Genomic DNA, 21,377 nt, shown 5'->3' with positions numbered 1-21,377 from the left:
GCTGAGTGGAATGAGGAGAGGCTGCTGAGGAGTGAGGAGATGGGAGGATGCTGAGGATAGTGAGGAAACGGGAGGCTGCTGAGGGAAATGAGGAGATGGGAGGCTACTTAGGGGAGTGAGGAGATGGGGCTGCTGAGGGGAGTGAAAAGAGGGGTGGCTGCTAAGGGGAGTGAGGAGATGGGAGGCTGCTGAGGGATTGAGTAGATGGGAGGCTGCTGAGTGAAGTGAAAACAGGGGAGGCTGCTGAGAAGAGTGAGGAGAGGGGAGGCCGCTGAGAGGAGCAAGGAGATGGGAGGCTGCTGAGGGGAGTGAGGGGAGAGGAGACTGCTGAGGGGAGAGAGGAGAAAGTAGGCTGCTGAAGGAAGTGAGGATGGGAAGCTGCTGAAGAAAGTGAGGATGGGAGGCTGCTGAGCGTAGTGAGGAAATGGTAGGCTGCTAAGTGGAGTGAGGAGAAGGGAGGCTGCTGTGGGCAGTGAGGAGAGGGGAGGCTGCTGAAAGGAATGAGGAGAGGGGAGGATGCTGAGGGGAGTGAGGAGAGGGGAGGCTGCTGAGGGGAGTGAAGAGAGGGGAGGCTGCTCAGGGGAATAAGGAGAAGGAAGGCTGCTGAGGGGAGTGAGGAGAGGGGAGGTTACTGAGGGGAGTCTGCATCCGGCAGGATGAAGCTGCTGAGGGGAGGCTACTGAGGTGAGTCTGTGTCCGGCAAGGTGAGGCTGCTGAGGGAATTCTGCATCTGGCAGGGGGAGGCTAGTGAGGGGAGGCTGCTTATGGGAGTGAGGAGAGGCTGCTGAAGGAAGTCCAGCAGGGGAAGCTGCTGAGGGAAGTCTGCGTCGTGCGTCTGACAGGGTGAGGCTGAGAGGCTGAGGAGTCAGCAGCAAGGACGACCAGGGCTAATCGATGAGGAGAGGACAGGTAGAAACAAGAGTAGTTGACCAATAGGGTGATCCCCTTTATGACTTTCTCTGAGGTTGGGAGTGAGGCACACACGCGCGAGCAAGAGCAAGGGGTGGTAATGCCAGTGGGGAAGGTATGGAGCGGGGAGGTAACCGCCCCCAATGGGTACAAGACTTGAAGAAGGAGGTTAAGCGGGTCCATGAGGAAGTGGCTGAATATAAGAAGACCCCTGCTGCAGAGTACAGCCCTCCGGTGCGAGAAAGAGAGACTGCCCCCAAAGTGAGACTAGTGCCGCTCGGCGAAGAAGACTGCCGACATGCTACAATTGTGGAGCACCCAGTCAGAATGAATAGGAGGTGACATGGACCTGGGATTGCCGGTTGAAGATAAGAAGAATCTGGGAAGAGATTGAGAGTCTGGGGAAAGCCCTGACTGCCGTTTTGGGGACCAGCGGTATACCCCGAGGTAACGTGCGGAAGCAGCCAGAAAGAGATAGCGGAGAGGTGCATAGCATGAAGAAGGCTTCAGTGGTGGCCCCAGAGTGTAACTCCATATCCTGGAGTGAAGAGCAACCGCAGATGAGAGATGTCTCCTGCCGAGATCAGCGATCCAAACTGAAGCGCCCTCCAGACAGACGCAGACGTGAGTGCTGGTCATGCAGAAGGGTGGGACACATGTCCAGAAATTGCCTACCCGACAAGAGCGGTGGCAGAGATCCGCTCACCCCTCTGAGGGTCCAGCTAACTGGAGGGAACGTCGCCCCTGGAGAGAGTGGTACGGCAGGGAGAGAAGAGCCCCACCTAGAGCAAGACAGTACCACAATGTCGGATGCCCAGGAGAAGGGGAGAAAGTGGCAAGTGTTCCTGCAATGCTCATTTTCAAGGTCCTAGTTGATGAGAAGGAGGAACCACTGATGTCGTCCCCTGAGGTGAAGAGTATGCTGGCTGTCAGCTCACCAGTTCCTGATTGGAAAGAGGAAATGGAACATCTGTGTGAGACAGGGAGTATGGCTGAGAAGCCCTAGGAAGTGATGCCCGCAGAGCTCGGCGCAGATGACGAAGAGTTCGGCCTGCATGGTCTTAATCCATCTGATTCTAGTTTCGACAAGAATGCTCCTGTCAAAGAGAGGGGGAGCTATGGAGAAGAATTACTTGTACTAAGCCCCCAGACTGAGGAGCCCGGGAAAGAAGTCCCTAAAGTTTCTGATAACGACCAGGAAAAGGACGAATCGTCTATGCAAGCATCTGCTAGCGGCAAAGCCAAAAAGAAGAAAAAGAAGAAGAGGACAGTGGATGCCATTGGAAAATCTAATGTGACAACACAAAATTTGTCTGAGGAATTTTCTTCTATGGCTGCCGACGAGGTAGAGGAAGAATATCTCAACCTGACTGATGAACAACTCCTAGACCATTTAGTTTGGCAGTATGTGAAAGAAGAAAGGCAGAAGGAGATGCGAGAATTGCAGGTATCTGACTCCGCTCAAAAGAACAAAGAGAAGCACAAAGAGTCCTCGCCCGTGGAATGGCGAGCTTCAAGAGAGGGGGAATGTAAGGAGGTTGCTTTCCCTGCTCCTTACCTGGAACCACTTAGTCAGACAGCTGGGTTGTTGGGGGAAGACTTTCTGCCCTGGACATAAGGGACCATGTGGCTGCTAGGGGCAGAGAGGAAAAGAGAGGGGTGTGGTCAAAAAAGAGCGGGAGAGCAGAGTGCACGGGACAGAGGGGACAGCGTGCCAGAGAGAGAGAGCAGGCTGCAGCGCCGCGCTCCCCGAAAGAGAGTGCTCCCTGTGAGGGCACTGAGGCTGAGATACCAGCCGTAGTGAAGGCTGGATGTGAGAGTGTGGACTTGGAAGCCTCCGTAATCAGAGAAGACATATCCCCTTCCAGTGACCTGAGCACGCAGCCCCAGTGACCGCATTGACAAGCCAGGACCCCTGAGTGTGACAAGTAAACTGCTCAGTGTGTGTGTAGCATTGCTGCTGCAGAGAGAGACTGCCAGCCTAATATACAGAGACTCGCAGCAGAGTGGCTGTGTTACTTCCTGCTTCCAGCTTCACTGGGAGAAAAGACTGCAAAGACTTAACCCCGGAGTCTCAAGTTCCCAGGAGATAGAGGAGAGACTTCAGGATCTTCAAGCGCTGCTGGTGACTATACCCATATTAGAATAAGAATCCTCCAGTCAGGACCGCCCTGGACTGATAAGTTACAAGAACATTTGTTAACCGTTTCAATTCCGCTTAACTGTTTACTGTTTGCTTTATCTCTATTAACCCCCTGTTTACTCCCTGCGAGGAGAATCTTACTCCTGTTAATAAATTCCCCTCAAGAGTTGGTCTGTCTGTTCCGTGGTGACATACTCAAACCTGCACTTTATTACAGGGGGGCAGTGTGGGGAATCTAAAACATTGCAATTCTGGGGTTTCAATTTTTATTTTGGACTTTTACATTTTTATTTCATTTTTTGTAAACAAGGAAAAGGGGGGTCATTTTTATTATTTTATTGTATTTTTGCAGCATTTTATTTTTCATTTTTACTTTATTATTTTCCCTTCACTTTATTTTCAGAGCACACTGTTCCTTGACTGACATCCTGCTCTACAGCGTGTGTGCTGAGCAGGGTGTTGGTCATGGAGCAAGGGGTCGTAAATAAAGAGGCACCAATTTTTTATCGTACTTTATTTCCACTGATAAATGATCCCTTCCCATTTTTCAATGTCCTTGTCCAGATTTGCAATAACCTCCTGTAAGCTCTCAGATTTCAAATCCTTTTGTAAAGATTTCTGTAACGTGTCAATTTCCATTTCAATGTTCTTAAGGGTGGCGGTATTTTTCTCTATAATGATACTGATAAATTCCTAAGAGCAAGTATTGGCTGCCTTGATCCATCTGTTGACAAGGATATCATCATCCAAATCAAAAGTGGGGAATATATGCATTCTCAATATATGGATTCTCAATCCCCCTGGGGATAATTCTCTGCATTATATAATTCTCCTGAGTAACCTCGCCTCCCGAAGAAGCATTGCGAAACGCGCATCGGGGCAGAGGGACGACGAGGGTATTCCACGTGGCTGATGCCAGGTACACACTCTTCTGTTACTTATCACTTGTGAGCAATGTCACCTATTGACTCAGCTTATGTAGATACATAGAGGCAGTTTTAGATCTACCTGAGTATGTTATGAATAGTCAATAGATGAGACGTTTGCTCACAAATACTCAATGCAGGGGTGAGGAAGAACTATTGACTGTCATACTGCTGCAGTTCCATTTACATGCTGATAACACATAGTATCAGATTTTGCAACCTATTTTCATTGAAATTAGGCTTATATGCATTAGCATTTTGGCCAGTGTATTGGTATACCCCATAGCAATTAAGTCCCTCTTTTATTGTATTTAGCACCTTTCTATGATCATTGCTCTTGTTTTAATTGTTTTTCAATAAAGTGATATTTTATCTTTAAATACCACATTCTGGGATCATTCTTTATTCATGTGTGATCACCATTTTAGTGATACATATCTGCTGTAGTGGTATATTACCCTTTTGGTTGATGGGTTCAATTACTTGGGGCACCCAGTTGTGAATAAATTATACTTTGAACTGCTGTTTAAACAGAGCCCATAAATATGGATTTTCAGGCCAAAGAAAGTTCTTGGCAGGTGAAAGCTTCTAATATTTTTAAGAAAGGTGCTGGTCCTTTACCTACTTCTACTTCTAACAACCAACAGGAGAATGTTAAAAAAGTACAGGAATGCATTGCACAAGAAGACAAAGATTTGGTGGGCTAAGGTTACTCTGGAGAATTATATATGCAGAGAATTATCCCTAGGGGATTGAGAATCCATTTATTCCCCATTTTTGATCTGGATGATGATATCCTTGTCAACAAATGGATCAAGGCAGCCAATACGTGCTCTTTGGAATTTATCAGTATCATTATAGAGAAAAATACCGCCACACTTACGAAAAGAAAATGCCATTTGGTTCCAGAGATAGTGGCCTTTTTATTTGGTACTAATTTTTATGGTCTTTACGAATGGGGTATGGCTCCCTGGATTCTCTTGGTGAGGGGTGTATTTGGGTTGTTTTGCATAATTACCATGTGAGCAACACCCCCTACTAAAGACCATAGAAAGCTTATTTATTTCAACTAAATAAAAATGACCGTATCTTTTGGAACTATATTGCAGGTTTAAAAAAAAATTAAAAAGCAGAATATTCAGGGTAGTAGGAAGATTAAATTTAGAACAAAAACTAGACACTTTTGTCATGGTGACAAGTCCTCTTTAGAGGATGCTGACTGTGTAGTGAACACTGACTGACCACAGCTTCTTGCACCGCCCCCAAGGCAGTAAGCAAGCGGTTGCAGGGAAAATATAACTTAATTTTCTCCCTGTAGCTGCACTTCCAATTAAGAAGGCCACATATGATTAAAATTCTATTTTACCTGCAGATTAGCACTAGAATTGCAGGTAACCAATATTTCTTTTGCTGAGCGGTTCCCTTTAACATTTTTAAAGAGAATAATAATTTTGCAAGATAGTGTTCCAGATTTTTGATGAAGTTCTCTTTTGTTTGATAGGAAATCATGCTGCATCTGACCACAGGGCTGACAAGGTAAGCGAATTAACACTTTCAAAACAGGAAATATGTACAAAGGCTTGATTTCATCTATAGGAGGTGTAAACGTAAATGTCTGATTAGTCATGTCAGGGAAAACTTAGTAACATGCCTCTACCACCTGTTTCCCAATTCATCAAGGCCGACGTTTTGTACAATAGTCTTGATGAAAAGAGTGGTGGAGTAAGAAGCACCAAATTAATATGAATGCGCTTCTTAATTAATTTAGCACACCTTTCAGCTGCCGCATGCCACCGCAAGAAAGGTTATTCAGTCAGGTACTGGAGTATATTTTTGTCATAACTGATTCCACCTTTGTGGCGTAAAATATGAATTTGCTGGCTGTGCTTGGCCATGTCCCATTCCGGGTGAAGCTTAGGCCAATTTTCAAAAAAATTAAACAGTTGTCCAAGACTTGTTTAAAAATTGTCATCCCTTTTGCAGAAAAACGTTGCGACATTTCAAGCAGTTTTATTCCCCAAAAATTGGCTTGATGAATAGAGGCTTATGAGATTAGCAAAGCACGGCTTTTTTGTTCCAGAAACAACTCCATTTTTGGCCAAAAGCAATGGACCCATTTAATCAAGAGTGGCGTGTTTAAACCTATCTGGATGAGGGGTGCGTTCTAGAGTCTGACGCTCCTTGTTCATGAAGAGGTGCACGCCTCTTCATGAATCAGGAGTGGCGTACATCTCTGTGTGCCATACCACAAATACTACTCTAGCACCTCCTGAAGTAAGATTTGTGACATAGCGAATGAGGTCGTTCATCATGAACTTGACGAATGGCGGTCACCACATCCCTGTTCCACCCATTTTGTCAGAGCTGGGAGGAACTGTTATGAAAACATCAAAATTGCAAATTTTGCCACAACTGCGATTAGCACCTAAATTTTGCACCTTTTCAAAGTTTTTTACTTGTAAAAGCTTTGTTGATTCGGGCGCTATATCTCTTAATGCTGCCCAGACACCCATTAGCTTAATGTGGCTGATCTGCAATACCAGATACTTCCTGTGGATCAGATAGATGCTGTTTCTGGAAGTAAGAAGCCATGTTTTACTAGCCTCACACTGCCTATTTACATAGTATTAAACAATTCACCTTCATGATCTATCTCTAAAAATAAGATTTAGATGGTTTGTCTGCTTAGGTTTGTCTGCTTTTTTGTTAGAAGGGTCCCCTGAAAATAAGCTGATGACAGGTTTTGAGATCCCTATTGATCAGCTTTAATTCGTGGGGAAACCCAGAAACAAATGTTTGGTTTCACCAGAAAGGCGATTAGTCATTATATGGTGCTCATTAAAATGAATGGACTATGGCCCGTGTCCCACTTGCAACTGCAATGCGAGTCTCTCGCCTCAATACCCGGCACTGCCGCCGGCGGTTCAGACAGGAGCGTTCAGCTGCATAGAAATACATGCACACTTCGGTCCCGAGTGCCAGTGGTAGTGCCAGGTATTGAGGCGAGAGACTCATTGCATTTGCAAGAGGGACCCCGGCCTAACCATGTCATACACGCTAGGTCCTCCAGAAAAATACCACTCTTTGTAGCATGGCTTATTGATGGGGTCCTGAACAAGGGTTTAATAAGTGGGAAAAAAACAAACAAAAAAAGTGAATAAAAACGTCTATTTTACACAGCCTTTTTCCTGTCAAACCTCTGGCTTTTTGGTATAGAAAAATCTTCTGCCAATACTCAACGTATGCACATAGCCTTACTTGCAGATTGGTGGGGCGCACGCCAATGGGACCAACTTATATCCAGAGGACAGGACACTGAAAATGCTGAGTGCTTTACTCTGTCATCTCCAAGTCACATGGATAATGAATGGGCAAGTAGGGTGCATGTGCTGCCACAACTCCTTCCGGTGGATATTTTACAACCCTGTTCTCAGGATCAGTGGGGGGTCCCAGTGGTTGAACCAGCAGCCCACCCATAAAAAATAACTATGAATGCCCTAATAGGATATCATCACAAAATGAACTCTAGTTTAAATCATGTTTTGTGGCATGTATTTTTTAAAAATTGATGGCAATGTTTTTTTTTTCCCTTTATCAAGATCTGTATTAAAAATTTAAAAAAATCATTACAAGTTTTGTCAAGTTCAGCGTGACTTATTTGATCATAATATATTTAGTCGTATGTTATGTTTTTTGTATTTTCAAAATTGATTAACAAAAACAAATTGAACATAAAAATTAAAAAAGAAATTTAGCAATTTTCACATTGGCCACAGAGGCTGCTATTTTATACTCTCAACCTCGTATTGTTTTAGGAAGTCCACATGTACATTAGTCACAATGAACAGACAGTGAACCTATCTCTTGTATTGAGGCATCTATTGAGCATGTGCAAAAGTCATTGTGAAGAGAGGTGGAGCAAGTGAGCTGTAAGGGTACCGTCACACTATACGATTTACCTACGATCACGACCAGCGATATGACCTGGCCGTGATCGTAGGTAAATCGTAGTGTGGTCGCTGGGGAGCTGTCACACAGACAGCTCTCCAGCGACCAACGATGCCGAGGTCCCCGGGTAACCAGGGTAAACATCGGGTTACTAAGCGCAGGACCGCGCTTAGTAACCCGATGTTTACCCTGGTTACCAGCGTAAAAAAAAACAAACAGCACATACTTACATTCTGGTGTCCGTCAGGTCCCTTGCCGTCTGCTTCCCGCACTCAGTGACTGCCGGCCGTAAAGTGAAAGTGAAAGCACAGCACAGCGGTGACGTCACCACTGTGCTCTGCTTTCACTTTACGGCCGGCAGTCACTGAGTGCGGGAAGCAGACGGCAAGGGACCTGACGGACACCAGAATGTAAGTATGTGCTGTTTGTTTTTTTTTAGTTTTACGCTTGTAACCAGGGTAAACATCGGGTTACTAAGCGCGGCCCTGCGCTTAGTAACCCGATGTTTACCCTGGTTACAAGCGAACGCATCGCTGGATCGCATGGCTAGATCGGTGTCACACACACCGATCTAGCGATGACAGCGGGAGATCCAGCGACGAAAGAAAGTTCTAAACGATCTGCTACGACGTACGATTCTCAGCAGGATCCCTGATCGCTGCTGCGTGTCAGACACAGCGATATCGTAACGATATCGCTGGAACGTCACGAATCGTACCGTCGTAGCGATCGAAATGGCAGTGTGTGACGGTACCCTAACATCGCAAATTGTTATTGGATGCTGTGTTATCAGCTGTGAATAAAAGTGTTACCTGTTGTAGTCCTTCCCCTGATAAGAAGTCTGTTTAACGCTCTTCCTGAAATTACAGTATTAGGGTACCGTCACACACTGCCATTTCGATCGCTACGACGGTACGATTCGTGACGTTCCAGCGATATCGTTACGATATCGCTGTGTCTGACACGCAGCAGCGATCAGGGATCCTGCTGAGAATCGTACGTCGTAGCAGATCGTTTAGAACATTCTTTCGTCGCTGAATCTCCCGCTGGCATCGCTAGATCGGTGTGTGTGACACCGATCTAGCGATGCGATCTAGCGATGCGTTCGCTTGTAACCAGGGTAAACATCGGGTTACTAAGCGCGGGGCCGCGCTTAGTAACCCGATGTTTACCCTGGTTACAAGCGTAAAACTAAAAAAAAACAAACAGCACAAACTTACATTCCGGTGTCCGTCAGGTCCCTTGCCGTCTGCTTCCTGCACTCAGTGACTGCCGGCCGTAAAGTGAAAGCAGAGCACAGCGGTGACATCACCGCTGTGCTGTGCTTTCACTTTCACTTTACGGCCGGCAGTCAGTGAGTGCGGGAAGCAGACGGCAAGGGACCTGACGGACACCGGAATGTAAGTATGTGCTGTTTGTTTTTTTTTACGCTGGTAACCAGGGTAAACATCGGGTTACTAAGCGCGGTCCTGCGCTTAGTAACCCGATGTTTACCCTGGTTACCCGGGTACCCCGGCATCGTTGGTCGCTGGAGAGCTGTCTGTGTGACAGCTCCCCAGCGACCACACTACGATTTACCTACTATCACGGCCAGGTCATATCGCTGGTCGTGATCGTAGGTAAATCGTATAGTGTGACGGTACCCTTAGTCTGCCGTCACACTGTTCTGTCTCCGCCATCTAATATTGTTACCCTGATTATCTCTTTGCATAATTGCAGGTTTCTCAGTATGGATATTCATACCTTTATTTGTTTGTGATGCTTTGGCTCCCTCTAGCGGTCAGAGTTATGTTGGCAGTTCAATCTTGTTTTTGTATTATCCATGTCTGATTCTCCTCCTCCTTTGCAATGCATTATGGTAGCTCAGCCTCCATTTCCCTCCATTAATCCATTCACTTTCTTCGGTTTGCCTTCAAGGAAAGACGCTTCACTTCGTTCCCCTTGCGATTGCATTGCCGGTATGTCTTTATGCTTCCTATAGATATTTCTGCTCTATATTAGCTTAGTTTAACCAGTTGTACTCCTAGTTTAGTCACTAGCCTTCTAAATGTTATGCATAATGTATATCATGTGTATTATGTATCTGTTCTATGCCATGCACTGATTCTATGTATATCATTGTTCACAAATTCACCACATCAATATACCACTACGTTTAATAAAGCACAGACTCAACCACAGTCTCCTTATTGGACCCCGGTATAGCGGTTTAGCTGACTGTATAGCTACGTATGAGCCTGCCTCAGCTAGTGAGGACAGAACACACACTATCAGTATTTGGTCAGTATTTTACATCAGTATTTGTAAGCTAAAACCAGGAGTGGGTGATAAATGCAGAAGTGGTGCATATGTTTTTATTATACTTTTCCTCTATTTGTTCCATTCCTGGTTTTGGCTTACAAATACTGACGGAAAATACTGACCAAATACTGCTAGTGTGACTGTAGCCTTAGTCTTAATAGAAAAGTGCAAGATTATAAGTTTGTATAAAGATTATTATAAAGATTTTAATATGAAAAAAAAATTGCCAAATAAATACATGTAACACAAAAAATTAATTCAAACAATAGGTAATTTTTTGATGATGGCATCCCTTTAACCAGATAAGCTCTTCCCGCAGGACAGGTGAGACATTTTGCATTTTGTTTGCAATTGTTTTTCACTGATTTCCTCAATTTCTTTGAATTACTTGGTCATCTACTACATTGTCTTCATTATTGCATTGCTTCCTTATGGTGCTCGGATGTGCTACATTACCACCCTGCAATGTCGGACTGGGGTGCCAAGGGCCCACCTCTACCCAACTCCAGGGCCCCACTTTTCAGCTACATGCAAATGTGACATTATCCTCCATCACAAATTTATATAGCAATGAACTGTGTCGATCGTGCCAAGTACTGCTCGTACAAGAGGGTGGTTTCCCACTCCTGCACAGGGCCCACCACAAGATTCTCCTGTTCTCCTGTTGGCCAGTCCAAACCTGCTGCCCTGTGTTATTTATTGCATGGTTGCACATTTGGACTGCTGTACAAAAAGAGTGCAGAGTTTATGCACACACCAGGTGGGCTAGGGACATTCTAGGTGGGGGTTCCCGGTTTCTGGTTTCCACAAGGAGTCAGGGGTGGAACCTATTTTAATACATGAGAAATACAATAGGAGGGCAGGGAGTTTAGGTTTTTAACTGGTAAAACGTGATATGGGAGCACATTTACGTTTCAACACCCGGCATATTTATAGTCGGGACTCAATTTGTACTTCTAGGCACTTATGAATCAGTTCTGTGCATGAGTAATACACTGGTGGAAACATATGAGTAATTCTTATGGGAAATGCAATTTCATTGAGGGGCACTGCCCTGTTCCCCAACACATGCATTATAAGCCAACATACCTCCCTACAAGTGCTATTCACTGACCCCAAAGATTGTAATATATCAGGAATATTAGTAACAGAAACATGGAACTCGTTTTCTTTATATTCTGCGTTAATTCTATTCCAGCAGTGATACCATATATCTACTATCTACATACCATGTGCTTCAGATCGAGGTGATAAGATAAAACCTGCATCTGACAAGTGGATTTGGCTTATCTTTCTTATACCCCATGATCTCATCCATAGCTTCACTTATTATTTTGAGCTGGGGGACGACACACAGAAACTTTGTACTGAGAAATCTCCAATTTTAGTGTTATTTCTTGGACTGCAATATTCACTAGTTTAAAAGAAATTCAGAACTTTCAAAATAAAAAGTTTGTGCGTACTTTTTGGTTACACATGGAGAATCACAGAGCCCTGACTTAGTCTGGGGCTACACTGATACTTTTTTTAGTGGGATTTTACAATTTTAAATTTCAAATGATTACTGAAGTCCTGAGGATTGCATTGAGATCCATGCAATTCAGTGCACTCGTCTGCAACTACGTGCAGCCCCAAGTAATGCTCTAATACAACTGTATAAGCCAAGTGCAAAGAAACGTATAAAAAGTACATACAACACAGAGTCAGTAAGAATGTAAGAATGCATACCTCCTTCGGAGCATGTACCATTTCCACTCTTCTGCACTGTTTTATAGTATTGTTCCTTAAGGTCTCAAACCCGTTAACACAACAGGAAGTTTCTCAGCAAAGCAGCGTATTGAATGGCTGCTCATAGCAGACGATGAATAGGACTTTCCACTTTGTCATCTGGTGAACTTTTTTTTTTTTTCTTCTCTCTCTGGACACTTTAGCTTCATTATCCGTTGCAGAAAATTTATTTCTCTCCACTAGTCAGAGTGAAATTCATGTACACTGCCAAAAGTTTAAAATTTTACTCGAGATATGCAGTAAAGTATGTTGAGAAGTGAAATGTGCCACCACTCACCACTTTGCTTTGGCAAAGAAAAGTTAAAAAAAAAACATTTCCTTAAGTTAAAAATACATTTTCATGCTGTATTCTTGCTTGTTTTTCGGTTTTCTTTAACCCCTTAGTGACAGAGCCAATTTGCTGCTTAATGACCAAGACATTTTTTTTCACAATTGTGACCACTGTCACTTTATTATTATCATCATTATTATTATTATTTATTATTATAGCGCCATTTATTCCATGGCGCTTTACATGTGAGGAGGGATATACAGTGGGGCAAAAAAGTATTTAGTCAGTCAGCAATAGTGCAAGTTCCACCACTTAAAAAGATGAGAGGCGTCTGTAATTTATATCATAGGCAGACCTCAACTATGGGAGACAAACTGAGAAAAAAAATCCAGAAAATCACATTGTCTGTTTTTTTAACATTTTATTTGCATATTATGGTGGAAAATAAGTATTTGGTCAGAAACAAACAATCAAGATTTCTGGCTCTCACAGACCTGTAACTTCTTCTTTAAGAGTCTCCTCTTTCCTCCACTCATTACCTGTAGTAATGGCACCTGTTTAAACTTGTTATCAGTATAAAAAGACACCTGTGCACACCCTCAAACAGTCTGACTCCAAACTCCACTATGGTGAAGACTAAAGAGCTGTCAAAGGACACCAGAAACAACATTGTAGCCCTGCACCAGGCTGGGAAGACTGAATCTGCAATAGCCAACCAGCTTGGAGTGAAGAAATCAACAGTGGGAGCAATAATTAGAAAATGGAAGACATACAAGACCACTGATAATCTCCCTCGATCTGGGGCTCCACGCAAAATCCCACCCCGTGGGGTTAGAATGATCACAAGAACGGTGAGCAAAAATCCCAGAACCACGCGGGGGGACCTAGTGAATGAACTGCAGAGAGCTGGGACCAATGTAACAAGGCCTACCATAAGTAACACACTACGCCACCATGGACTCAGATCCTGCAGTGCCAGACGTGTCCCACTGCTTAAGCCAGTACATGTCCGGGCCCATCTGAAGTTTGCTAGAGAGCATTTGCATGATCCAGAGGAGTTTTGGGAGAATGTCCTATGGTCTGATGAAACCAAACTGGAACTGTTTGGTAGAAACACAACTTGTCGTGTTTGGAGGAAAAAGAATACTGAGTTGCATCCATCAAACACCATACCTACTGTAAAGGATAGTGGTGGAAACATCATGCTTTGGGGCTGTTTCTCTGCAAAGGGGCCAGGACGACTGATCCGGGTACATGAAAGAATGAATGGGGCCATGTATCGTGAGATTTTGAGTGCAAACCTCCTTCCATCAGCAAGGGCATTGAAGATGAAACGTGGCTGGGTCTTTCAACATGACAATGATCCAAAGCACACCGCCAGGGCAATGAAGGAGTGGCTTCATAAGAAGCATTTCAAGGTCCTGGAGTGGCCTAGCCAGTCTCCAGATCTCAACCCTATAGAAAACCTTTGGAGGGAGTTGAAAGTCCGTGTTGCCAAGCGAAAAGCCAAAAACATCACTGCTCTAGAGGAGATCTGCATGGAGGAATGGGCCAACATAACAACAACAGTGTGTGGCAACCTTGTGAAGACTTACAGAAAACGTTTGACCTCTGTCATTGCCAACACAGGATATATTACAAAGTATTGAGATTAAATTTTGTTTCTGACCAAATACTTATTTTCCACCATAATATGCAAATAAAATGTTAAAAAAACAGACAATGTGATTTTCTGGATTTTTTTTTCTCAGTTTGTCTCCCATAGTTGAGGTCTACCTATGATGTAAATTACAGACGCCTCTCATCTTTTTAAGTGGTGGAACTTGCACTATTGCTGACTGACTAAATACTTTTTTGCCCCACTGTACATAATAAAAACAAGTACAATAATCTTGAACAATACAAGTCACAACTGGTACAGGAGAAGAGAGGACCGTGCCCGCGAGAGTTAGAGAGTTCCAGAGTAGGGGTTGATGTGCGAGAGAAATCTTGTATGCGATTGTGGGAAGAGGAGATAAGAGGGGAGTAGAGAAGGAGATCTTGTGAGGATCGGAGGTTGCGTGCAGTAAAGTATCGGGAGACGAGGTCACAGATGTATGGGGGAGACAGGTTGTGGATGGCTTTGTATGTCATGGTTAAGGTTTTGTACTGGAGTCTCTGGGTAATGGGGAGCCAGTGAAGGGATTGACAGAGGGGAGAAGCTGGGGAATAGCAGGGGGACAGGTGGATTAGTCTGGCAGCAGAGTTTAGAATAGATTGGAGGGGTGCGAGCGTGTTAGAAGGGAGGCCACAGAGCAGGAGTTTACAGTAGTTGAGGCGGGAGATGATGAGGGCATGGACTAGGGTTTTTTCAGATTCTTAATTTAGGAATGTACGGATCCGTGAAATATTTTTGAGTTGAAGGCGGCAGGAAATGGAAAGGGCTTGGATATGGGGTTTGAAGGAGAGATCAGTGTCAAGGATTACCCCGAGGCAGCGAGTTTGTGGGACTGGGGAGAGTGGGCAGCCGTTTACTGTAATGGATAGGTTCGTTGGGGTGGTCGTGTGAGATGTCACACAAAATAATTAAAAATAACATTTCCCACATGTCTACTTTACATCAGCACAATTTTTGAAGCATTTTTTTTCTGTGTTAGGAAGCTATAAGAATTAAAAGTTGACCAGTGATTTCTCATTTTTACAACAAAATTTACGAAAACCATTTTTTTAGGGACCACCTCACATTTGAAGTCACTTTGAGGGGTTAACATGACAGAAAATACCCAAAAGTGACACCATTCTAAAAACTGCACCCCTCAATGTGCTCAAAACCACATTCAACCACATTATGTGCTTCACAGGAACTGAAGCAACGTGGAAGGAAAAAATTAACATTTAACTTTTTTCACAAACATTTTACTTCAGAACCAATTTTTTTTTATTTTCATAAGTGTAAAAAGAGAAAATGAACCACAAAAGTTGTTGTGCAATTTCTCCTGAATATGCTTATACCCTATATGTGGGGGTTAACCACTGTTTGGGCGCACAGCAGAGCTCGGAAGGGAAGGAGTGCCGTTTGACTTTTTCAACGCAGAATTGGCTGGAATTGAAATTAGACGCCATGTCGCGTTTGAAGAGTCCCTGATGTGCCTAAACATTGAAATAACCCACAAGTGACACCATTTTGGAAACTAGACCCCCCCAAGGAACTTATCTAGATGTGTGGTGAGCACTTTGAACCCCCAAGCGCTTCACAAACATTTATAACATAGAGCTGTGAAAATAAAAAATCATATTATTCCACAAAAATGTTTTTTTTGCCTCCAAATTTTTATTTTCCCAATGGTAACAGGAGAAATTAGACCCCCAAAGTTGTCGTGCAATTTTTCCTGAGTATGCTGATACCCCATATGTGGGGGTAAACCACTGTTTGGGTGCATGGCAGGGCTCAGAAGGGAGGAAGCACCATTTGACTTTTTGACCGCAAAATTGGCTGGAATCAATGGTGGCACCATGTCACGTTTGGAGACCTCATGATGTATCTAAACAGTGGAAACCCCCCAATTCTAGCTCCAACCCGAGCCCCAACACACCCCTAACCCTAATCCCAAACCTATCCATAACCCTAACCACAAATCTAACCCTAACACACCCCTAACACTAATCCCAACCCTAACCGTAATCCCAACTCTACCCCTAACCCTAACACTAACTTTAGCCCAACTCTAACCCTAATGGAAATAAATATATATTTTTTATTTTATCATTTTTCCCTAACTAAGGGGGTGATAAAAGGGGGTTTTATTTACTATTTTTTTTTATTTTGATCACTGTGAAAGACTCTATCACAGTGATCAAAATGAACCAATAGGAAAAATTTCCTATTGTTGCCGGGTGGCAGCCAGCAGATCTTGGCGGGCGCACTAAGCATGCGCCCTCCATTTTCTCCCAGAAGAAGATGCCAAGGGGACATCGCGGGGGGAATGCAGGGACTCCAGAGGTAACGGACGGGGCGATCATGGGACTGATCCTTTTTCTATCTCCTCTGATGTGCCATCACATCAGAGGAGAGAGAAATTAAATGGAAAATCTGACTTTTTTTCTATTTTTTGCGGTCACCGTTATACCGCTAATAACGGCGATCGCAACACCGGGGTCGGTAAAAACTGACCCGAATCATGTTCTCTGGGGTCTCGGCTACCTCCGGTAGCCGAGAACCTGGAGAAATTCTGACTCTGGGGGGCGCTATACACTTTTTCCACAACACCGTTAATTAACGGCGCTGTGGTTTAAGTACCCTTAACTGCCGCCGTTAAAAGGCGTATCGGGGTTAATAAAAATTTAATCTGGTTGACAACCAATGTAGCCACAAAAAAGCTTACTTAGCTTTCCTAGGTTTCTATATGTGCAAATCAATTTATTGCTATTTAGAAGTATGCTAACACTGGTTCACCATACTGCTGGCTACAAGATGTTTCCCATATTTCCTAGAAAAATATATTTCAGAGACAGTCCCACGAACATAGTACATTTTAATCAATACTGTATATCTTGAAATAATAATAAGTTCTACAATTGGATGTGATAAAAAAAATGTTCCGGTGTTGAGATAATCTTATAAATGTGCCCCTGCTGTGTACTGTTATTTCCTGTTACCCACCATGCAGAGCTGTTCCAGTTCATGGTTGGTATATAGACAAGACAGTAAAGACTTGCAACTGATACTTTCTGAAGTAATACATTTTTCTGCTTGTTTTATCACAGGAATGAGCATTTCTGCCACATCTCCATCTCTCTGAGCTTATCATAATTCAGGTCAGTGGCCTAGAAGCTCAAATAGCTGCTAAGCTTATAGTGTCACTGACCTTATTTATTATAAGCCCATAGGACTGATGATGTGGCAGAAGCACTCACTCCTGTGATAAAGCACGTGAGGTGAATGTGTTATTTCAGAAAGCATCAGCTCTGAGCCCCTGCTGTCTCCTCTATGTACTCACTTATAAGTGATTTATACTTTTTCCCTGGCCAAGAGTTGTGATATGTGCATGAACTGGAGCAGCTGTGCATGGTCGGACACAGCCATTACACAGTAAACAGCAGTTTGAGAACTCAGAGGTAGCCATGAGCTACTTCCCGTACATTTGCCCTGAAAGGTCATGACCCAGCACCCAGGCCAACAAAACTCCTATGTATGTCGCCCCAGAGAGTTGGGAGATGAGTACAATAAAGGTGGGCTAGGCCTGTCAAAATGGATAGAGTGAGCCCTGGTTCTGACAAATTAATGGGTTTGTCATCTCTTGGATCATTTTGACCTGTCAATGTCTCAGAATCTAGCACTACCCTATCCATGAGATGGGCATGTGCCACCCTAGTTTTTCTAAAGGACAAGACTTTGGGTTAGCTGGGTGCCTATACTCTAGTGTGGTACTATATTTATTATAGTCAGCACATTGCAAACATGAACTATTTGGACTGATTTGTACTTGTCATGTTGAAGAACATGGTTGGCAGTAGAGTTGAGCAAAAGGATCCGCACTTCCCTGTTCCAGTGTTCACTTTGGTGCTCTATGGCAGCCTGTTCACGGCAGTGGAAACTTCCTTGTCCAGAACTCGAATTCTGGCATCTTGGGCACTTCATACGATTACTGGGCACACACAACATCATAACGTTGCGGAACGACACACATCATAACGTCACATGAGTCCAAGTTCTGGCTGAGGCACTCCATAGTCTCAGTGCCAACTAGTATCAAAGTGGATGCCGGACCAGGGTAGTGTGAATCTTTTTGATCATCTCTAGTTAGGAAACTACAAAAAAGTGACAACATAACTCCGTCAATAATGGAATTCACAACGGAAATCTGCTAAGCGCCATTGGTCCAGTTTCTCGCCATAAAATTCCCCTCCTGCTGCTGAAATGTAATATTACATGAAGGACTTATAACAAAGCATATGAATAGTGGTTGTATTCTTCAAACAACCACTTTAAGAAAAGGTCAGTTTGGGTTACGATAGCTTAAATACCTAAATTATAGATCAGGTCTCTTTTATTAGACAGAAGCAGAAAACAATTTGATCTATATAAAGAAACAACCAAAATGTTCATACTCAGACTGTACGCTATTGCTTATTGATGTGGATCATATATGGTGAACATATTTGTAACCTATGGATAAAAATAATATTGAAACCTGCCTAATTGTCAAAAAACCAATTGTGCAAGAATTTCAGGAAATCATTTTAAAATTCTGAAAATTATGCAAAGAGAGTAATGTGTGTGAAACCACATCCTAAAATGTTACAGATGGCAAAAAGGAGAAATATGTGGTGTTTTTTGCAGTCTTAAAAACTTGTTTTTAGGATATGAATTTATATAGATTGTTGTTTTTTTACATACACTGGTACAAAGTTTGATGCTCCTGGTGATCTAGTTGGGAAGGCCACTGGTGGAAAGTGTAGAATCCTGTAATTCATTGACACAGTGATGCCAGCTTCTTCTTGGAGAGTCAATAAAGAAGTAATTTTCAGATGAACCAGTAAAAGTGTTGTATCCTTTTGGACCAATGGATTAGGATTAGTGATGACCGAGTATACTCGTTGCTCGGGTTTTCCCGAGCACGCTCGGGTGGTCTCTGAGTATTTGTAAGTGCTCGGAGATTTAGTTTTCGTTGCCTCAGCTGCTTGATTTACAGCTGATAGACAGCTTGAATACATGTGGGGATTCCCTAGCAACCAGGCAACACCCACATGTACTCAGGCTGGCTAGCAGCCATAAATCATGCAGCGGTGTCAACAAAAACTAAATCTCCGAGCAGTTACAAATACTCGGAGACCACCCGAGCGTGCTCAGGAAAACCCAAGCAAATAGTACACTCGCTCATCACTAATTAGGATCCATTCCCTTGTTGTCCACTGAGATACCATTTAGACTTAGCAGATCCAGTGGTCTGTAGACTCGACAGAACACCCTAGACTGTATAGACTATGATGTCCTCATAGGGCATATGGCCTGATTTTTTAAATCTATAAAGTGTGGTCTATATGTTGTTAGTGTGATGCCCCAGGGTCCTGGTTGTCACAGTGGCATTGCTTTCCTCTTGGGGAGAGTGATGTCATGCATGGAAGCAAGGGAAGATCTCTCCTATCAGGTAATCACACAACATGTTCACACTGCAGGCCAGAAGGGGGAGCTCTGAACCTGGTTTACAGGTGTGGCGCCCCAGGGTCCTGATCATCACAGTAGCTTTGCTTTCCTCATGGGGAGAGTGATGTTACGTTTGGAAGCGATGAAGGATATCTTTTATCAGGTAACCACCATACATACAACATGTTCACACTCCAGGCCAGAAGGGGGAGCTCTAAGCCTAGTTTAATCTATATCTATAAATCTATAAATAGATTCTGATCTGGAGGGAAAGGAGTTCAGTTCAGAAAGTGACAGACAGAGAAGAGAGCAGACCGACATGTAGTCTGAAGTACTACAGCTCCTGGAAAGACATACAGAAAGCCGAACATTGTTCAGTGAGCATGAAGGAGAGCAAAGCACAGGAGAATAACATCAGGTGAGACCAGCTAAGAGCAGGCTGCCTCCCTCTGAGGCGAAAATAACTGGTAGCCGGACCACCGAGGTTGTGAGGGACTCTACAACTTACAGCAGAGACCGGCAGGACAGCTGAACTGCAAGTTACAGTTGTGGCCAAAAGTATTGACACCCCTGCAATTCTGTCAGATAATACTCAGTTTCTTCCTGAAAATGATTGCAATCACAAATTCTTTGGTATTATTATCTTCATTTAATATGTCTTAAATGAAAAAACACAAAAGAGAATGAAGCAAAAAGCAAAACATTGATCATTTCACACACAACTCCAAAAATGGGCCAGACAAAAGTACTGGCACCCTCAGCCTAATACTTGGTTGCACAACCTTTAGCCAAAATAACTGCGACCAACCGCTTCTGGTAACCATCAATGAGTTTTACAATGCTCTGCTGGAATTTTAGACCATTCTTCTTTGGCAAACTGCTCCATGTCCCTAATACTTGAAGGGTGCCTTCTCCAAATTGCCATTTTTAGATCTCTCCACAGGTGTTCTACGGGATTCAGGTCTGGACTCATTGCTGGCCACCTTAGAAGTCTCCAGTGCTTTCTCTCAAACCATTTTCTAGTGCTTTTTGAAGTGTGTTTTGGGTCATTGTCTTGCTGGAAGACCCATGACCTCTGAGGGAGACCTAGCTTTCTCACACTGGGCCCTACATTATGCTGCAAAATTTGTTGGTAGTCTTCAGACTTCATAATGCCATGCACACGGTCAAGCAGTCCAGTGCCAGAAGCAGATAAGCAACCCCAAAACATCAGTGAACCTCTGCCATGTTTGACTGTAGGGACCGTGTTCTTTTCTTTGAATGCCTCTTGTTGTCTCCTGTAAACTGTATGTTGATGCCTTTGCCCAAAAAGTGCTACTTTTGTCTCATTTGACCAGAGAACATTCTTCCAAAACATTTTAGGCTTTTTCAGGTAAGTTTTGGCAAACTCCAGCCTGGCTTTTTTAAGTCTCGGGGTAAGAAGTGGGGTCTTCCTGGGTCTCCTACCATAAAGTCCTTTTCATTCACACGCCAACGGATAGTACGGGTTGACACTGTTGTAGCCTCGGACTGCAGGGCAGCTTGAACTTGTTTGGATGTTAGTCGAGGTTCTTTATCCAACATCCGCAGAATCTTGCGTTGAAATCTCTTGTCAATTTTTCTTTTCCATCCACATCTAGGGAGGTTAGCCACAGTGCCATGGGCTTTAAACTTCTTGATGACACTGCGCACAGTAGACACAGGAACATTCAGGTCTTTGGAGATGGACTTATAGCCTTGAGGCCTCTTTCACACGTCCAGATAATTCCAGTACCGGAGAAATTGGTACCGGAGTTATCCGTGTTCAAGTGTCCGTGTGCTTATGTAGCACATCAGTGTAGCATGTTGTGAATTCTGCTCTTGGGCTCCCTCCGGTGGTTATGAGTGGTAGTGCTGCGGTAGTTGGATCGCAGCATTTATCAGGTATATCTATTTTTTGCAATTTGGGCTGGGCTACATAGCCTTGCTTGATCCTTTAGTCAGTGCCAG

At 43.7% G+C, this 21,377-nt stretch overlaps 1 protein-coding gene and 1 long non-coding RNA gene across 2 annotated transcripts in view; one reads left to right on the top strand and one right to left on the bottom strand.

The window, feature by feature from the left end:
• The window catches only part of GPR132 (G protein-coupled receptor 132), an 89,174-nt gene extending 77,101 nt beyond the window's left edge, over positions 1-12,073 (bottom strand). The window contains 1 exon segment of the mRNA XM_069745641.1: positions 11,956-12,073. The gene's annotated coding sequence lies outside the window, so the exon portion shown is untranslated.
• LOC138658079 (uncharacterized) overlaps positions 5,478-21,377 on the top strand; it is a 32,803-nt gene continuing 16,903 nt past the window's right edge. The window contains exons 1-3 of the long non-coding RNA XR_011317324.1: positions 5,478-5,514; positions 9,844-9,884; positions 10,497-10,551. This is a non-coding gene — a long non-coding RNA (uncharacterized lncRNA). The remainder of the gene's footprint in view (positions 5,515-9,843; positions 9,885-10,496; positions 10,552-21,377) is intronic.

The sequence above is a fragment of the Ranitomeya imitator genome, chromosome 1 (genome assembly GCF_032444005.1).
Source record: "Ranitomeya imitator isolate aRanImi1 chromosome 1, aRanImi1.pri, whole genome shotgun sequence".
NCBI classification, from domain to species: domain Eukaryota; kingdom Metazoa; phylum Chordata; class Amphibia; order Anura; family Dendrobatidae; genus Ranitomeya; species Ranitomeya imitator.
Note: the sequence above shows the minus strand (reverse complement) of the source record. Positions and strands in the feature narration are given on the sequence as shown.